General features: G+C 35.7%; 1 protein-coding gene and 1 long non-coding RNA gene across 4 annotated transcripts in view; one reads left to right on the top strand and one right to left on the bottom strand.

Moving 5' to 3' along the window:
* LOC131426122 (uncharacterized) overlaps positions 1-20187 on the bottom strand; it is an 86316-nt gene that overhangs the window by 54457 nt on the left and 11672 nt on the right. The window lies entirely within an intron of this gene.
* On the top strand, positions 13792-19856 carry LOC131426123 (uncharacterized). Its single transcript, XR_009229057.1, has 4 exons — positions 13792-15398; positions 18157-19076; positions 19134-19200; positions 19262-19856. It is a non-coding gene; the product is annotated as an uncharacterized LOC131426123 (long non-coding RNA).

Genomic DNA, 20187 nt, shown 5'->3' with positions numbered 1-20187 from the left:
GAAACCGCATGCACAGTTTTACACAGCTCATAGCTGCATTCGGCTTGCCGAAGCCAGGGATGTGGAATAAATTGAATCTGCACGCTCTATGAATCTTTATTTTCCCGTATTTCCTGGGGGAGCACACTTTCGTCCACCGTTCGTCGGTTGCGAGTGGTTGCCGGTAGGCGGAGCACCATTCTATCTTTTGTATTACTGACAAACAAAAACATAATTATTCACTGCACCGCAGGCAAAAGTGGTGATCGTAGCAGGCAGGTCCTGTTTGGTCTAAAATGCTTTCTAAACGGATGCTTGCCCAGATCGACTGTCTCACCCGGCTATATTATCAATGTGTTACTATTAAATTTATTTTTAGTGATAATGTCAAAAATGTACACTTCTGCTGGCTGCCAGCATGCTGGTGCCAGTATAGGGACCGTGCACGAGGGCGTGGTTTAGTGGCCGGCGACGACAGCGCACGAGGCGGTGAGTGGATAAAATAATGCGACCATAGCGAAACTTGTAAACTGAGTTTGAAAATACTTTCTAGCGTATTTTCTCTGCGGATTTTTTTCCGAACCCTATGGAATTATTCGCGTGTGGTGCGAACGATTGTGCAACATCGACTGACTATTAAATTTTGAATCGAGTTATTCATTCTGTATCTAAATACGGCCACGTCATTTTCTGTCATTGCAGTTGGATTTGTGTCTAATATTTGTCATATTCACTCAAATTCAAACACTCGAACGATATTCTCAGCACATTAAATGATTTTTCAATCGACTTGACTGGAAACACTGAAAAATATCTTGCTAAAACATTCTAATTTCAGACGATTAATCAAAATTGCTTCTGTGTAATTTCTTTTTATACTTTCACTCAAAATAAATACCCCAATAAAAAGCTTAAATATTTTTTAAATGAAGTACGTTTATCTCGAAGTTGTTCTTACTTTCGCTGAATTGCAATCATTACACCACTTGCTATTACTTTATTTTCAGAGCAAAATAGACCCAAATAATTTTCCATCCGTCAAACTTTGAAATGGGCCACAGTTTTAGATAAATTTAGCTACTCGATAAAAAATAACTGCCCGACCGTCAAATTTTAACTAAAAGTTCAAATAATTCACAGGATGGTCCATAGCAAGAAAATAAATTGTAATCGTAAAAATGCTAGCAATCTCACGAGTAGCCAGTTTGACGTATATTGAAAATACGAGTCACGAAGCTAACAACAAATAATCATTTTATTGAAACGCTGAACTGTTTTGCCTTTCTCATATAGAAAGTTTATACAATCACTTGAAAATCGACTAGTAAAAATTGGCCAAGTGTCATATGCCATTTCACTCAGTTCGTCGAGCTGAGCAATCTATCTTTGTGTGTGTGTGTAAAAATGACTTAATCGATGTTGACCAACTTAGATTCAAATGAAAGGTCTATGAATGGTTCTACACGGAATTCCTAAATTTCATCCGGATCCGACTTTCGGTTCCGGAATGATAGGGAAAAGTGTGTTAAAAATTGTGTACGTAAAAGTAAAAAGTTTTCTAAATTGGTCTCGAAAGTATTCCCGGTTTTCGAAAAACGACGGCAGATAATAGTCATACACTCAAAAAAGGATCTCACTTACTTTTACACTTAGTCCGGTATTCCTAATCTTAGGTTCAAATGAATGATCCTATGCTCCTACCGAAAATCAGCATATTTTCGGTTGCAATTAAAATCATGTTAGTTGATGGCCATACGAACCAACTTCGACTATACGTTCTCGAGTTCTAGTGCCCGAAATACCTACAATAGTGGAACTCACTTCGTTTTATCTCATCGATGTCAGAGAACTGTTTCATTCTGTAGGTTATACTAGTTAATGCACAAACAATCTCTTTGGTTTATTTTAAGAATCGGAGAGAAATATTTTTAATAGTATACCACAGTATTATATATGAGAATATGATTGATGTGAGAAAAGGATCATTACACCACTATGTTGTATTAAAACAGGTTTTTGACTATTTTATTCAGCGTGAACATATGGTAACAGTGTAAAGCTATGGTAGAGTTTTTTCGCCTATTCGCCACTAATGGCGCTACTTGTTATCGTGCACGGTCCCTATACTGGCTCCACCACGCTACCAGCGTAATGTAAATGCTTGCCAGCTGCTGGTTGTTGTCAGCATGAAAATCGGTGAAGAAATTCAAGATGGCGACAGAATAAAAATGTTGAACATCTCGTACGTATTTCATGTTTTTCTCAGTTCAAAGCATTCGTTCGTGTGATGAGGATCAATATCAAACCTAGGAATGATTATTTAAATATTTAAAAGACATATTTCATTATTTTTAATCATTTTTTAAATTTTTGCCAGCAATATTGTAAAGATTGCCAGCTGCTGGCGTGTTAGTATACTGGCACCAGCATGCTGGCAACCAGCAAAAGTGTAAACGCTACATAAAAAGCAAAATTGACGTGTGAAATGTGCGATTCGTAGCGAATGTGCAAATTTTCATTAAACGGTTTCATTTCAAGCTACTCAACGGTTTAATTGAATAAAATTGACACGTTCCTTTCAACTAATTACAATCGACGAAATTTTCGGCATCAGTTCGTTAGAATTGATTTGTTGGTCTTAAAAAGGACGTAGGGTAAAGTCTTATAACACGCCCTTCATTTTCAGAAATTGAGCAGTCTTCAAAGCATGAATTCAATTCGCAACTCTGCCTCTTAGTAGAATCCTAAGACAAGACCTGACAACTGAGGGGCTGCTTTTGTTCCAAAATGGACCAGTTTCTGATTGGCTGATTTTGATGTTGCTACCCGCACATTGTCAAAAGAAAAATCTTTTGCAGGGTACTCGAGCAATGATGCCAAGCATAAAGAAAATCAGAAAACAAGTTTATTAAAATGTATAATTTTAGCTCACCAATGAAAATGAAAATTTACAGAGGATGTTTCACTTTTTTCAATCTCATTTGTAATAAATGTTTATAGTGGCAGCACTGTGTATTTAAAATCAGCATCAAGCCGTTTTTCTTTCTAGTGAATTAAAGTGTAAGCAAAAAAAATTTGTTAAATTAGTGAAAACTCGAAAGTGTGTTTAGAATGAATTGTTGTGTTCCTCACTGTGGTCGCAAGCATCTCTATCCAAACTTGCCTTTTCCGGTTTCCAAAAGATCCGGTAATAAGTCAACCATGGAATCGATTTTGTGTTCAACATGAGATATTTCGTGTTTTGTCATGAAAGCTCAACTATTTGTTTTTGAGCATTAATATATAATAAAAAAAATACTTTCTCTAAAATATTTTTCATGTTTATTGCAAATCAAAAACCGAGTATAAAAATTTAAATTAAATAAATAATTTTTTCTTAGCATAAAATTATTAAAAATCCGTAAATATGGCTACACTGTAGCCGATACGTTGGTATTTATTCCACAGGGCGAAAATGACGAGATGGATGATTCGAAAGGAAGAATAAGAGGCCAGTTGTCAGGTCTTGCCTTAGGTAGAATCTTTCTACTATACACGTTTGACAGTTATCATTTGTCGTGTAATATAAATAAACGAAAAAGTTTTTCAAGCTGTTTACCGCTGTAAAAATTGCTATTGTTAAATTGTTAAATAACATTCATCCGGTTGGTGTGTTGAACATTTCGTGTAACACTTTTAAAGTTTCTGTTCATTGACTAAAAAGGTAAGAAAACAATACCGTATCTTCAGAAGATTTACTTTTTATTAACATAACATTAACAGAAAAAACCCCATTTTCAATTCGCCCGCGTGTGAGGAATTCTGGCAACCGTCAGAAGGCTGGCTGCATTCCGGCTGCTGTCAAAATTGTCCAGGCGAAATTGCGTCATTATCTCGCCGTACGTGTCTTGTTTATTTCCCTCCTCTTTTTTCTTTTTTTTTTATTCGACTTCATTTGATATTCGTCAATCCCGCATGTACATACAAAACACGTATCTTATGAATTTGATTGAAATATGGGTATGTTTGGTAGTGAGAAGCAATGTTATTGGCAAAACATTTTCCATAATTAGTATATATGAAGGCAATAACTTATTGCCTTTCATATGTATCTCTTATTGAAAAAATAAAACCAAGACGCTTAAAATGTAGAACCGATTCAAAACGGTTCTGCCAATCTTGTATGACAAGAATCCGACAGAAAAGAACCGTTAATAACCGCTAGGCGAAATTCTCTGCCAGAAACGGTTGTTGCATTGTTGCCAGACTTTTGCCGGAATTCTGGCAGAATTCCGGCAAAAATGTCTGGCAGACATAGCCAGCAGTCTGGGGGGAAATCTGCCGGCAGCGTACAAGTGGGCGGCTGTATGCCCTACACTGAGCTAAATTCTCATTTTCACATTATATGATATTCTAATATATTTGCACTAAAATTGAAAATTACATGGTGTATCAATATCATGTCAAACATATAAGATAATCATATAAAACATAAAAGTTTTCTTAAAGTTATTTTCATAAGAATTTCATATAGCGAATGGAATTTCCAGACTCAATAAAATTTATTAGCACCCCCTATAACAAATATTAGATAATCACACAACATATATTGGGACAATTTATAAAGTGCATATTCTATTCAATCAGAATTTATATAGATAGATTCAAGTTAAACATATGGCTTGTTGTATAACATTTATAAATATCCTTTAATGCAGGCCATTATAGTTCCATATACAAGTAATATATAGATCAAATGATTAATATTGAATTATTGAATTAAACAAGTGATGCGAATATGCAATATTGTTAAAAACAATGGGCTTATTATATTAAGAGGAATCAAAAGCTGCAATAAAAGATAGTTGCATTATTATGAAAACTTTGTTATTTATTTCTATCATTTCATAATAATTTCGTTTTTACACTTACGTCTATCGGTGATTTTCTGTTATCGCACTGTTCTTTCGGGATTCGAGCTTTACTACTGGTGAATCCCTGGAAGCACTTTCTGGTATTAACGGTAAAGAAGTGTGACCCCAAAGCTATTAGCTGCCTGAAACAGCTGATGAATATCGAGGACTCACCACATACATTATGAAACGGGATAAGTTCTATCGAGTTTTCATATAAATTGTATCTGATATTCTTATCAATTCATTATTGTTACACTAATTTAGACTTCAAATACATTCCTAATAAAAAATATAAATTTCCATATGGCTTCAATGAGTTATACGATGCATACGATTCATATGACGAATCTAATGAATATAAAAAAGATTTTTATTTCAGTGTATATGTATTTTGACGTTTCTATTTCGCTATTTTTTTAAATTTTTGTTGATTTTCGTCATTCAGATGCCACGAAACACAACCCGTTTCAATTCGGTGCATTGTGGAATCTCGAGAACTCAAGCAGTAAAAATTCACGGTATTCCGAAACGTACTCTTAGGAGATTCTTGGAAACAAACTCAGAAAGCACAGGGGATTTAAAGCAAGTGAAGTTAAAATCATTGGGAAGTTTCAAAACAGTATTCACCTTACAGCAGGAGCAGCCGTTAGCCCCATACACCACTCAAATTTGAGAGTGCTTTTTCGGATTTAATGGTAGAGAAATGCGTAGTCTAGCGTTTCAGATGGCAGAGAAAAAGGCGGGTGGGTAATGTCAGAGACATAACTGGATGTCGTGAATACGAAAACAACTGACATGTTCCTTAACACTTGCGAATATCAATTGTATGAATTATGCACGCATTCCCCTTTTTCACATTTTTCGCAAAAACAAAGAAAGCTTCACTTGATCTCGATTACTGTGAATTTCACACAGCGAAAAGTGCACAAATCTAAGCAAACTATTCTTGATTTGCAGTAAACTGAGGATATTTCCCTACGATTTGCAAACAACAAATCCTAATAGTTCTTTAGAAAACTTTTAGAGCCATTAGAACGGCTGATATTGTGCAATGCTCTCCACCGTTGTTTTTTTTTCAATGCTAATGACTGGCAGCTGTGACGTAATCGCTCTTGTCGAAAGCGTGCAGACGACACAAAACACATCTGCTCGCAGTGGCGATACATAGAGATGGGCAATTCGCTCCTGAGCTGTTCCAGTGAATCGAATCATTGAAGTGAGCTGACAGCTCACAGCTCTTTTCAAAGGAACCGCAGCTCACCAGCTCACTCATTTGCTACCCAGATCACTGCATTATGACGCAGGGAACACGCTACGAGCTGATCGGATCTTCGGCTCTTTAAGAGATTCAATTTAGTCGACATCAATTAAAGATAAATTATTTCGCATGGCATTCATTGCATCATTGCAAATCAATGACTCAATTTCGATCATGCATTTGTATGTATGTATGTATGTATGTGTGAAGCCACCATCAGTTCAAGGCATTACCAGTGGATGCAGGTAGACTTACAGTAGATCCGAATTTGATTATCAGATAACTTTCATATTACTGCTGTTAAGAAGGCCAAAATGGACTTTGAGGACCCGGCGCCTTCCAGCAATAACATCCGGCCATATAATAAAAGAATTCGCTGTACCAGCTTAAACCTGCCTGATGGTTTGTTTGTTAGAAGGGTGCGTCTTACTCATTTCAGACCTTCTGGGGAAAACACACAGCTTTCCCCTGTGAATCGGGTTGACATTTCACTCCTTCATCCAGTCATTCACTTGTAAGATACCCTGATGCACTCCCATCCCTCTTCCCTTACAATGTACTTGAGCATAGTATTATATAATGTAACATAATACACTTTAATATAATTTCCGGCAGTATAATACAATAAAACACAATATAGTATAAAACGGTGCAAAATCGTATGGTACAGTGTATTATAGTCTACTATAATATTTTATGATGAATATAATAGTATCATAATGTTATGTGACATAATATAGTAAAATATACCATAATATATTATAATATAGTTTGGTCACTATACGACACTGAATATAATAAAATATTATTATGCATAAAATATAAAAATGTAATACATCACAATGCAATATAATACACTTATAATTGTGTATTAAAAAATGCATTACAATACTATATAAAACAATACCAAACATTGTACCATAATATAGTATAATATAGTACAATGTAATATAATATAATACCACAAAATATGACGTAATATAATATGATACAATTTAATATTATATGTGTAAAGTGAAATGTTTAGTATGGAAATGAAAATGTAGCTGATAATGATAAAGATTATAATAATGGTAACAATAGTAATAATAATAATAATAGTAATAAAAATAATAATAATAATAATAATAGTAATAATAATAATAATAATAATAATAATAATAATAATAATAATAATAATAATAATAATAATAATAATAATAATAATAATAATAATAATAATACTAATAATAATAATAATAATAATAATAATAATAATACTAATAATAATAATAATAATAATAATAATAATAATACTTATATACTACAAAATAATATAATATAACATAATATAGTAAAATATATTTTAATTTAATATAATATAATACAATGTCATACAATATAATATATTATAAATCAATATATAAAATAACAGTTACTGTAGAGTGTCAGTTATGCTCTTCTATCTTCGCAGTACTGCAGGAAGTAGAATATTTCTCTTCTAATAAGAATAATAATATCCACATCTATAAAAATAATATATGTTATTATTATTGATGACAAATTAATAATACTAACAATAAATATAATAATGAAAATAATAAAAAAACAACATAATATAGTACAATGAATTATATAATAAATAATAGAATGAATAAAACACAACAGGAACCAGTGAGGACCAAGCTCACCTTGTGATGACCTTGATCTTTAGTTAAAATTTACTTTAAAAATGATAACTTATAAGGAAAACAAATTTATATTTTGCGCAGAGGTACGTAGTACTACTCATAATAAACCCTATAATATAATATAATATAATATAATATAATATAATATAATATAATATAATACAACATAATGCAATACAATATAACATAATATAATAGAATACAATATAATATAATATATTATAATATAATACCATATAATATGATATAATGCAATGCAGTATAATACCATACAACATAGTATATAATAACATAAAATAGTGTAAGCCGATAATATGTGAAATTATATGCTATGATACAATATAACAGTTAATGTCGCAGTGTAAGTTACGCTCTTCTAATAATAATAATAATAATAATAATAATAATAATAATAATAACAATAATAATAATAATAATAATAATAATACATGATGTAATAAACAACAGAATTATATGTTGTAATATACTATGATAAACACTGCACTTTAGGATGGGCTTCAACCTACAAGCCATTTCGCACCCTCTCATTCTGCTACTAACGCAGAAGGCGATAGCACCCAGTCGACGCCGTTCTATTGATCAAATGTCATCATAGACGCTCGGGGAGGCATGAGATAGGGACTTGTGAGGACTTAGTTATCTCACCATTTGACGACCATGACTCAATTTCGATCATGCATTTGAAAAAAAACCGGTGCATAAGAAAAACGGCGCACAAAATGAACCTTAAGTTCAAAATAAAGGAGCTGATGAGCTGATACATCGAATCGATTCACTTTGGTGAGCTGATCGGTTCGGAGCTGTTCACCAAAATGAGCTGTTTTGCACGCCTCTAGATACAATCCAAACTGATTCAAGTTTTGTTGAGAGGCTTGTTTCTACCTGATTTCGTTTGTAGCTTTTTCACTAATGGGCGGTCCTAACGACTATAAAAAAAGCCGCATACAGAATTTTAATGTCGATTATTTCATTTCGGATTTGCATATTTTATTGAAAGAAACTATCAATATGCTGTAGGGATTCGTTTCTAGCATTCAGAAGAGTCAAATTGCGTAATTCTCTACGACATTAAACTCTGGAACATTTTTCGCAAAAAAAGGCTTCACTTGATCTCGATTACTGTGAATTTCACACAGCGAAAAGTGCACAAATCTAAGCAAACTGTTCTTGATTTGCAGTAAACTGAGGATATTTCCCTACGATTTGCGAACAACAAATCCTAATAGTTCTTTAGAAAACTTTTATAGCCATTAGAACGGCCGATATTGTGCAATGCTCTCCACCGTTGTTTTTTTCCCACTGGTAGTGACTGGCAGCTGTGACGTAATCGCTCTTGTCGAAAGCGTGCAGACGACACAAAACACATCTGCTCGCAGTGGCGATTGAATCCAAACTGATTGAATTTTTGTTAAGAGATTTCCTTTTATGTGATTTCGTTTGTAGCTTTTTCACTAATGGGTGGTCCTAACGGCTATAAAAATAGCCGCATACAGAATTTTATTGTCGATTATTTCATTTCGGATTTGCTTAATTTATTGAAAGAAATTATTAATATGCTGTAGGGATTCGGTTCTAGCATTCACAAGGACCAAATTGGGGAACTCAATTTGGTCCGTCGCTGCTGGTTGATGATTCCACTCCCACGACGTCTGCTTCCATCGAACGCACGAAAAGAAATGATCGATTTTCGACCACGGTTCCCCTTTTATACGCATTCAGTTGAAGATATGTGCCTGACTACCTCAAAATCGTCGTCCTTGCGCGAAAAACCCAAGCGAAAGTAAGGTGTTTTCCGCGTTGTTTTCAAATTTTAAGAAAACTTAATTTTTGAGTTGTTTGTGGTTATCGCACACTGTTCAAAATATTATCCTGAATTCCTGATCATATTTTTGATGAAATGGTGAAAGAATTATGTTGCTACCATTAATACAAGTCGAGATATTCACGATTAAGTTCTGCCCATTCTTCCATATGGCTAATTTTGAAAAGGCGCCCCATAGTAAAGTAAGTCGTATTCACGACAAAATGAAATTCAGCACCCATTCCATAAGCACCTGGAGCTTGCCGGTTCTGAATGGTTAAGAAGTTTTCTTCGTCGTCATCCTACTCTTTCTCTTCGGGCTTCGGAAAACACATCCCTTGCAAGAGAATTCAACCGAAAAAGTATCGCACAGTTTGCCATACTTGTGGTTCACAATTCACATTTTCATTGAATGGATCGGGATGGAAGACATGCATTTATGGTGTGAAATGGTCCCATGTTGAGTGTCAAGATGAAAAAGTAGACTCAGTGAAAAGTTTTCTATGTGAATCGATCTAATAAATTCGTTACTTGTTTTATGATAATATAAATCCTAATAAAACTTGGAAAGAAAATAATTGCATTATGGTCTGAAGTTCAATGTAATGTTTGAATGAAACAAATACCAAATTTAAATTAGATGAATTTAATTTTTATAACTGTAAATTCTGTGCGAAATTCAGAAAAGTGTGAATTGGGTTGTGGTAGGTATATACTAATGGAAGGATCACAGGCTTTCTTAACACGCTCTGAATAGGAGTTGCTAATCGTAAAAAATAATATTGTTTTTAGCGCTTAGAATCTGTCAGTAATAACACAATATATTAAGCTGTTGTACCAACAGTCATCTCATTAGTAGAGTCGCCATGTTATTTCACTGATTACTCGACTCTGCTTCTGTTCGAAAAAGGTTCAATACTACTGCTATAGCGACACGAAAATTCGAAGCGTACGCTCGTAATTTCATCTTACTCTTATCGAACAGAGACAGCAGATCTCACTCTAAATAATGGTTTTAGAATATGAGATGACTACTGAAACTGAGATAGATGAAAGTACCGTTCACCATAAATACTCGCATTTTGTAGTGTCTGGCAACGATAGCTGGTTAGAATTGATATTTTTATTGTTGCAGAGCTCATAACCAACCATTTTTAACTAAAAGGATCAATAAATTCAGCAAATATTTCACCTTGACATTTTATGTGGTTTCAATGGGACATTTGGTATAATTGTTTTGGGGCATAATTCCTGTTTGTTGTGGGGCTTTTTATTTTATTTTCATTGTATCTACAAACAACATAAAGAAACAGGATTATTTACATTATTCTGACGAATTATCTTATTTCTTGCAGAGATCGAGAAGAATAGAGATTTAGGGATTTTTCCTATGCCCCTCATATTATAACTTTTTTCCCTACCTATAGCGTTCTCGTTTTCAACGGTGACACTACACCGATGTAGGACAGAAAGTGATTCCTTGATTACACTAGAGTAGTGTTAAAAACAAAAACGGCATTAGGAATTTTTTTCAATGTTTGAAAAAGGTTAACATTTCCGTCGAGTATGAAGAACCTAATCTCATGTCACTTAAAATTTAATCAGAAACCGCTTGGAATATTTTCAAATATCAAGAATTATGTTATTATTTAATTCTGAATAGTAAGACGTAATCATGTCGATATTAACACTAAATGACTACCAAAGTTGTCAAATATTGAAATATCGTTATTGTGATATGCAACAACGAAACCGAAAATTTAGCTTTACTGACAGTGAAGATAGTCGGGTAAGCATTTTTTTTCAAAACCCGAACCCGACCTGTACCGAACTGTTTTTATCGAAGATAAAAAACTTGCACCCGTACCCGACCTGAAACCCGACCGAACCTTTTAACCCGAACCCGACCCGTACCCGTTCAAAAGGAAAAAATCGGTACCCGTACCCGACCCGAGCCCGACAAACATATCTTTTTCTGTACCCGATCCCGACCAATAGCCGTCGGGTTCGGATTCGGGTTGGATTTCAGATACAAATATCCGAAGCCCGACCATCTCTAATGCACAGTCTGAACATGCAGTTTTGTTCAATCAGGTTATTTTCCGAAGTTGTGCTTCATCTCGTCTCGTTTTTTCCTTTGTTCTGTTTTCAGTTTATGTGAATTTCCAATGAGTTGCTCTAAGAACTCATTCAGCAACTTAAAATTGGAGATGCATAATAGAGTTGAAGGAAAAAAGTCCAAAGTTTCTAAAAAAATCCAATGTAGCAAAGCTAATAAAAGTCATTTTCATTGACTCAAAATAGATGAAAATGACGAGAAATAAATGTCACTCTCAGCTCTGCCTGCGAATTATAAGAACGAAATCCATGTCCAGTCAACGACATAAGTAGTATCAAAAGATATTTATTCTTCCAGTCATCAGTGAAAATGAAATACTGTGCAGTGTCGATATTGAAGCGAAAAATCCCTGTTGGTGACCGTATCTGTAGTAGTTTTGGTTTCCAAATAACTTCTGGGCTGTAATTACTTTGATTGATCATAACATGGCCAAACGTCGCAGATTTTCATTATATCGATAAAAGAATAAGAATTGAAATTCGACTGTTTCTGCAGGGAGAGACGTTATTTTGGTTTCGTCTTGTCGTAGGGGAACGAGTGACGTTTGCATTGATATTCTCCTTTGTTACAATGAGAAACGGAAATGTTTCGTTTGTTTTGGATGCGATCATTTACGAGTGAGACGGTGAAAAAAATCTTTTTTTCAATCCACCTAGTGGTATAATGATCCCTTTCTCATATTACTTATATTTTCAAAAATATCTGCCAAGAAATTTTTTTTCAATCTTTAACAAAATAAGAAATTTTCTTTGGGTATAAACTAACATAACCTTTTCAACTTGCTAACAGTAATGTCAAGTTGATAAGAATTTTTCTTCATTTTGCATCATTGCACTAAATGATTAAACTTTACCCTATAGTTCTGGAACCGGAAGTCGGATTCGGATGAAATTAAACAGCAACCTATGAAACTAAAGAAACTTTTATTTGAGCCTGTTTGTGGAAATCGATCAAATCATCTCTGAGAAAATTGAGTGAGTCTCGTTTTAGAGTTTTTGACTACTATTTCCGGTACTTCTGGAACCGGGAACTTGAAACCAGTATAGCCGAAGTCGGTTCGTTAAGTAAGTAACTATATAGCCTACAAATTGAATCAGTTTTAAGCCAAATCTAGAAGAATTTTACCCATTATTTTTGCATCGTCGCTCTAAATGACGGTATGCAATTCAATAGCAACCTATGTGACTACGAGATTTTTTATTTTATGAGTGACATTATTTGACACATACTCACACACATACACGCACAGACACAAATTATAAAGAACACTTAGCCCTGTGGGCCAATTTTCACTAGTCAATTTTTTAAGAGATTGCATAAGCTTTCTATATGAGAAAAGCAATAAGTGTACTTTTTTATAAAAAAGCATCGTTATCACGATTTTGTTATAACACTAACAAGATACAAATTGAATAAAAAAATTAGAAATTTACATTATTTTTTTGACCTGCAAAATATAAATTTTAATGTGACAACCGAACGGAGCAAAGCCACACGTGCCGTCGCGTACTAGTTTTGCATCGTTATTTTGAATGACGATTTAAATGTGTTGACACTCATCGCTCTATAACTTCGGAAACGGAAGTCGGATCAGGATGAAATTGCACAGTACACTGAAGTCTTTTTTCATGCGAATTTACGTACCGCATAAAAAAACTGCATAACTCTGAAACTTCGCATAAAAAAACCGCATAACTCTGAAAATTCGCATTAAAAAACTGCATAACTCTGAAACTTCGCATAAAAAAGCACCGCATAACTCTGAAAGTTCGCATAAAAAAGTCGCATAAAAAACCGCATAAAAAAGACCTCAGTGTATATTAAAAGACAATGAGAGCTTTCATTTGAATTCATGAAAATCAGCCTAACCGTTGCTGAGAAATCCGTTTTTGTAGATTTTATTCACTATTATCAGTGCTTTCGGAAGCGGAAACCGGAGACTAGTAATCTTAAAGTAGTTTTATATATTCACTAACTAACAAGATCTGTCAACTAGAAGAATTTAGCAGTGAATTTTAAAAATGTAAAAGTAAAAATGTGCACCTTATTTCGCCATCGCTTGTGAAAAATATTCAAAAAATTGAAATTTTTGCTAATCGCACTGTAATACCACAACCGGAAGTCGGATCTGGATCAACTTTTCGGGGACTTTTTGAAGAATTTTAAAACCTTTTGTTTGCTTCTTAGTTTTTGAAAATCGGTTAAGAAATTTCCGAGAAAATTGAGTGATATTATTTGTCACATACATTTTGTAATCTCGACGAGCAGACTCGAATGGTAATGAAACTTGGCCCTCCGGGCCTCGCTTGTCGGTTTACACAGCGATTGCTAGCCTTTCTATATGAGAAAGACAAAAACAAATTTCGGTCATTTTAGTTTTAGAATTTATCTTCGAAATTCATTCAGAATTTAGTTCCATCATTCAGAACCGAAAAGTCGGGCGGTCAAAGTTTGAAATTTTTTTTTGAAAAATTGACTTTCTGGGACTTTTAAAATTGGAAAAAAAAACGAAACCCGACCATCTCTAGGTAGAAGTTGCCGAAAACCGTCGCTGCCTTCCGTGTACAAGTTAGGTGGATAATAAATGAACTTCCTAATGTGAGGCCGGCCTTGAGTTCCGTACTTCTGCAGCGATATGTGATGCTATAATCCCACTCCTGCTGGTGGTTGAAGCCCTGCTTTGCTCCTCATGCACACCAAAACGGTATGTGGTGGTAGAAAATCGATTCTGCTCGATCACCGCGCTATTATACTCGGCACCAGAAGCCCAGCAATGAATGCATCGTCACGAGTCACCAACAGGAATTGGATCTCCTGCTGTTTTTTGTTTTTTGCCTGTAAACTCTCTTTTCAGTAGGAACACGACAGAAAAAAAATTGACTGAAATTTCCATCATTTTTTTTCATAAAATCCTTTGAAAGATAAATTACAACGGCTTTAAAAACAAGCCGCGTTTATCAGCGTTTTTTTTTACTGTGCTTCATCATCACCACGAACTGATCCGTTCTTCGATGGGTATGGAAAAAGTGATTGAAACCATTTTTACTCGGAAAAAGGCACAGACTGGAACAAGTGCGACCTTTGCTATTGAAACAAAATAAAAAAAAAGTGCACGTATTTTCCTTCCTCCTTATTCTGCTACCAGTCGAACGGCTGTATTTCGAGTGTTCACAGAAGACCGGACCCCACCTCCTGTGGGAGTATTGCATTGATGAATGTGACCTACTGAAACCGACGGTTGTGTGTTTGCCAGGCTAATAAGAATTGCATGTCTGAATGGTGATATCAGAAGAACATTGATTTTTTACCCGTCGTCTCGCAGGAATTATTGCCAGCGTGTCGGAAATTGGATTACAAAGATGTGAAAGAACTTTTGTCTTTATTGTAGTTATGAAACTCTTTCAGTACACTTTTTGAATGAGAATGTGATAAAATTATGAAAAAACAATGTTCCAATAAACCTTTTCTTCGATAATAAAGTAAAAACATCGAGTCAATTTAAAGGCAAAATCAGATAATACAGCGCAACTTACATGTACACTGTGTGCAGTCGGTGGAGTTTATACATATAGTTCCAAAATTTTCATTTTTGGCAGTCGCTAAAACGTAGTTTTGGATTTATGTAGGGAATTCATTGAAGAGTAATGTGAAGTAGGTGAGGTGGAAAACCAGCACAAAACAAAACGAAATAAATCGTTCTGCATCCACGAAAGGTTGCTGAACGATCTGCAGGTGTAAAAATGCACATTCTATAAAGCCTCCTAGGTAGGCGGTTCAATGCATAGAGCGCAGGTCTTACAAACCAGTTGTCTTATGTTCGAGCCCCGACCTGGAAGAATTTCTAGTGTCAGTAGAATCGTAGCACCAGCCATGCACTGGTTCTGTACACTCTGAATCGGCTGCGAAGTCTGTTGAAACAGAAGGTCAAATTCCACTACAGGAATGTAATACCTGTAATAATAATAGCAAAGCGCTTCTATAAAGCCTCCAATCCCCCCGAGAGGATTTGAAGTTTTTACAAAAGTGACACCATTCTGCTTTCCAGGAAGAATGCACAACGATTCGGAATATGTAACAGTTCGGCTGAAAAGTTCGTATCGTTTAATAGAAACACACATTTTTTTGCCGAAATTCGTTTTTATTATTCAAAATAATTGCCATCAGAGGCGATACAGCGATTATAGCGATCTTCCAACTTTTCGATACCATTTTTGTAGTACGATTTGTCTTTTGCCTCAAAATAGGCCTCAGTTTCAGCGATTACCTCTTCATTGCTTCTAAATTTTTTACCAGCGAGCATTCTCTTGAGGTCTGAGAACAGGAAAAAGTCACTGGGGGCCGAATCTGGAGAATACGGTGGATGAGGGAGCAATTCGAAACCCAATTCGTTCAATTTCAGCATGGTTTTCATCGACTTGTGACACGGTGCATTGTCTTGATGAAACAAAACTTTTTTCTTCTTCAAATGAGGCCGTTTTTTTGAAATTTCGTCCTTCAAACGCTCTAATAACGCTATATAATAGTCACTGTTGATGGTTTTTCCCTTTTCAAGGTAGTCGATGAAAATTATACCATGCGAATCCCAAAATACAGACGACATAACCTTACCGGCCGATTGTTGAGTCTTTCCACGCTTTGGGTTCGGTTCATCGCGTGCAGTCCACTCAGCTGACTGTCGATTGGACTCCGGGGTGAAGTGATGGAGCCATGTTTCGTCCATTGTTATATATCGACGAAAAAAATCGGTTTTATTTCGATATAACAGCTCCAAACACTGCTCAGAATCATCAATTCGTTGTTGTTTTTGATCGATTGTGAGCTCACACGGCACCCATTTTGCACAAAGCTTTCTCATATTCAAATATTCGTGAATAATATGTCCAACACGTTCCTTTGATATCTTTAGGGTGTCAGCTATCTCGATCAACTTCACTTTACGGTCATTGAAAATCATTTTGTGGATTTTTTTCACGTTTTCATCGGTAATAGCCTCTTTTGGACGTCCACTGCGTTCATCGTCTTCGGTGCTCATATGACCAGTACGAAATTTTGCAAACCACCTACGAATTGTTGCTTCGCCCGGCGCAGAGCCTGGATAACACTCATGAAGCCATTTTTTTGGTATCGGCGGTACTTTTTTTCATCAAAAAGTAGTGTTTCATCAACACACGAAATTTCTTTTTTTTCCATTTTTTCACAATAACAAAAGTAGCTTCACTCAAAATGCAATATCTCACAAACTAATAATCAGACAGCTGTCAAATTTATACACGTATCTTTTGAAGGTTGGTACTAACTGAAAATGGTATGGATTTAATTCTAGTGGCGCCCTCTCATAGAAACGATACGAACTTTTCAGCCGATTTGTTATGAACAGACGTAAATTCGGCACCCCATAAAAAACAATCTGCTAAAACGTTTTAGGATAGAAACAGCAGGGATTTATTCACTTTCCATTCACACGATGAACTGCTCTGACTATTGCTTCTTACCCTACTGGGTGAGAAACGATAGAATATCCTTCAATTTTAGCTCCCCATACACAGATTCAACCATCTATGGAGAACCAAAAACCCGTAGTGTGTCAATGCAGGACAGTTACATATCAGATGCCATGAAGTACGCAATTGCATTTAAACAAATCACAAAAATAATCTCAACACGCTGAAAAGTCGCCATGTGATGGCTGAGTTTGCAATGCCCAGTCAGAGCTCTGACCAGAATCCTACAATGATAATTGGACATTTTAACATTTTCAGATTTAAATCTGGTGAAAAATGCTGTTATCTGAGCGCAAGTTTGCAAGCTGTACCAGTAGCTGGCATGTTTTTGTAAATTTTCATCCATTCGAAAAATCGTCACACGAAAATTTTTCAACTTCTTCGTATAGACGCCAAACAAAAACTAATCGTACGATATGCGTCAAAATTTGACAGAATGTGTATAAAAGTTTTGCCAACGTTGAGAGAATAAAAGTTTACCGATTGGAATTTTAAAATGAAAATTCCGGTTCTTTTTTTATCATAAGGTATATCAATTCTTGATTGAAATGATACCACCGGATGCCACACGGCTTACGTGTTTGGTGGACTTATACCATCGGCACAGGCGCGTTGTTTTTAGCCAGTTGAGAACCACCACCACCATCACCGACACTACACGGCTATCTAGGCTACTCAGAAAGAGAAATTTACATTGAAGATCAATTTCCATTGGTGGCCGAGCCGTGAACTCGATTTTCTCGAAGATGACAGAACCCATTTTCACAAACTTTCAAATGAAAGGTCTCCTGGTCCCATAGCCTGATATTGAATTTTATCCAAATTGAACTTCCGGTCAAGGAGTAATATGCAAAAATAAGAAAAAAAACTCGAATTTCTCAGAGACCGTTTAACCGATTCTCTTCTACTTAGATTCAAATGAAAGCCCCTACTGTCCCATGGCCAGTCAATGAATTTCATCCAGATCCGACTTCCGGTTTCAGAGTTACGGAGAAAACTGTGCAAAAAATAAATGAAAAAGTACACTCGATTTTCTCACAGACTGCTCGACCAATTTTCACAAGCGTATGTTCAAATGGAAGGCCTTACAATTTGATAAAACCACAGACTAACAGACATGACACTATGAGTAAATTCTCCTGAAAAAAATTTTTCGTGGTACACTAGTTACACCTACATTGAACTGCGCGAACTATTTACTATCGGTACACCCCTTGTGTTATGTACACGTTTTTTTACTAGTTGGCTTCCCCCCGTTTGTCAACAAAGATCAGCTGCTTGCAGCGATGCCAGATTTCATCAAGCTTTGTATAATATGTTACACATTTGAAATTATGCCGACAAAAATAGAAAATTATTCTCGGAGTGCCGATTCAAAGTCATCTAACGCTTGACGCAAATTTCCAACTTCCTTTTATCATCGTCATCCAATCGTCCGATAGACACATATTGATGATAATAGAGTGATCTCTCTCATGCACACTCCCCGACCTTACACACGATTAAAACTGAGATGTATTCATATCCACTTCATTGTGGTTCAAACAAAGCCTTCGAACGGTTCGCGATCAAGTGCCGGTGAACAGAGGCACTAAACGTGTCGAGTGCGGTTAGACAAATTCCAAGCGAGAAACAAATCCAAGAACACGCTACATGAACTTAGACGGTGCATGAAAACAGATAAAGCCACTGGAATACTCGCCTTTCACAGATAATAAGTGAATCATTCTCAAAGGTGCAATGAAAATCACGTGTGCGTCAACACTCACACGATGCTAACCATTTCGATGTTCATTGGGCATAAAACGAAGTGATACCTCGTGGCAAGACAGGTGAGACATACCGTCATTACATGCAACAATTATCATAGTCCGTCACTACACTTCCAGTGAACAGTTTCTTTCATGTGCATCAGATCAAGATAGTGACGTGAAGCAAACACAAGGCTCAAATCAGGTAATCTATTCACTACTCGCTCTAGAAAACGGAGACTCAATTCAGTTTCTCTTCAATTCAGAGCCTTTTATGTTAGCCCGCTTCTGTTAAACCTGCGCTAGTCCGTTCTATAGAGGCCAGTGTGCGTGAACCGTGCACCGAGAGACCAAGCTGTGATCGCTCTGCTCAACAAGCAAATTGTTCAACACACAATGCGGTACGAAGATCCAAACACGGCGTAGCTGAATTAACGCGACAGTCTCCAGGATCGCATGCATCGGAGGCGCGAGACGGCTCGGAACAAATGCATCTGAAGTGACAAACGGGAATGTAGAGTCATCAGTAGGAAAGGATCGACACCGACGTGCTACAAACAGCGGTGATTAATAAGTGTAGGAACCTGAGGCCGGTGTACATGAATCAATAGAATGATAGTTAACAGGAATGGATTTTAATAGTTTTAAGCAGCATGTCACGCATTAGTTGAGTAAGCGCATTGCATGATTAGATAGGTTTTGGTGAGTCTTTATGAATTGTTGGAGTTACACCATTCGCACCAGTGAAGATAAATAAACCATTACAAATATTAAAAAAGAATCGTCACAATAAATTATGGAATTACGTTTATATATTTAACTTTTTTAGCGATGTTTGAAAGGAACGATTTATTTTTCTCAACGTTGTTCAGAAAATGACTTTTCAGGTAGGTAAAACTGATTATTGGTTTGTGGTATATACATAGCTGTAATGTTTGTTCCTTTTAGTTCCACCTATATTGTACTGCGCAAACTATTTACTATCGGTACACCCCTGGTGTTATGCAAAAGTTTTTTTACAAGTTGGTCCCCCCTCGTTTGTCAATACCGATCAGCTGCTTGCAGGGATGCCTGATTTCATCATAATATTTGAAAATGAATCGTCACAATAAATTATTGGATTACTTTGATAATATATTTAACTTTTTTAGCGATGTTGGAAGGTAGCCATTTATTCTTCTCAACTTTGTTC

This window comes from Malaya genurostris, chromosome 1 (assembly GCF_030247185.1).
Source record: "Malaya genurostris strain Urasoe2022 chromosome 1, Malgen_1.1, whole genome shotgun sequence".
Classification (NCBI taxonomy): Eukaryota; Metazoa; Arthropoda; class Insecta; order Diptera; family Culicidae; genus Malaya; species Malaya genurostris.
Note: the sequence above shows the minus strand (reverse complement) of the source record. Positions and strands in the feature narration are given on the sequence as shown.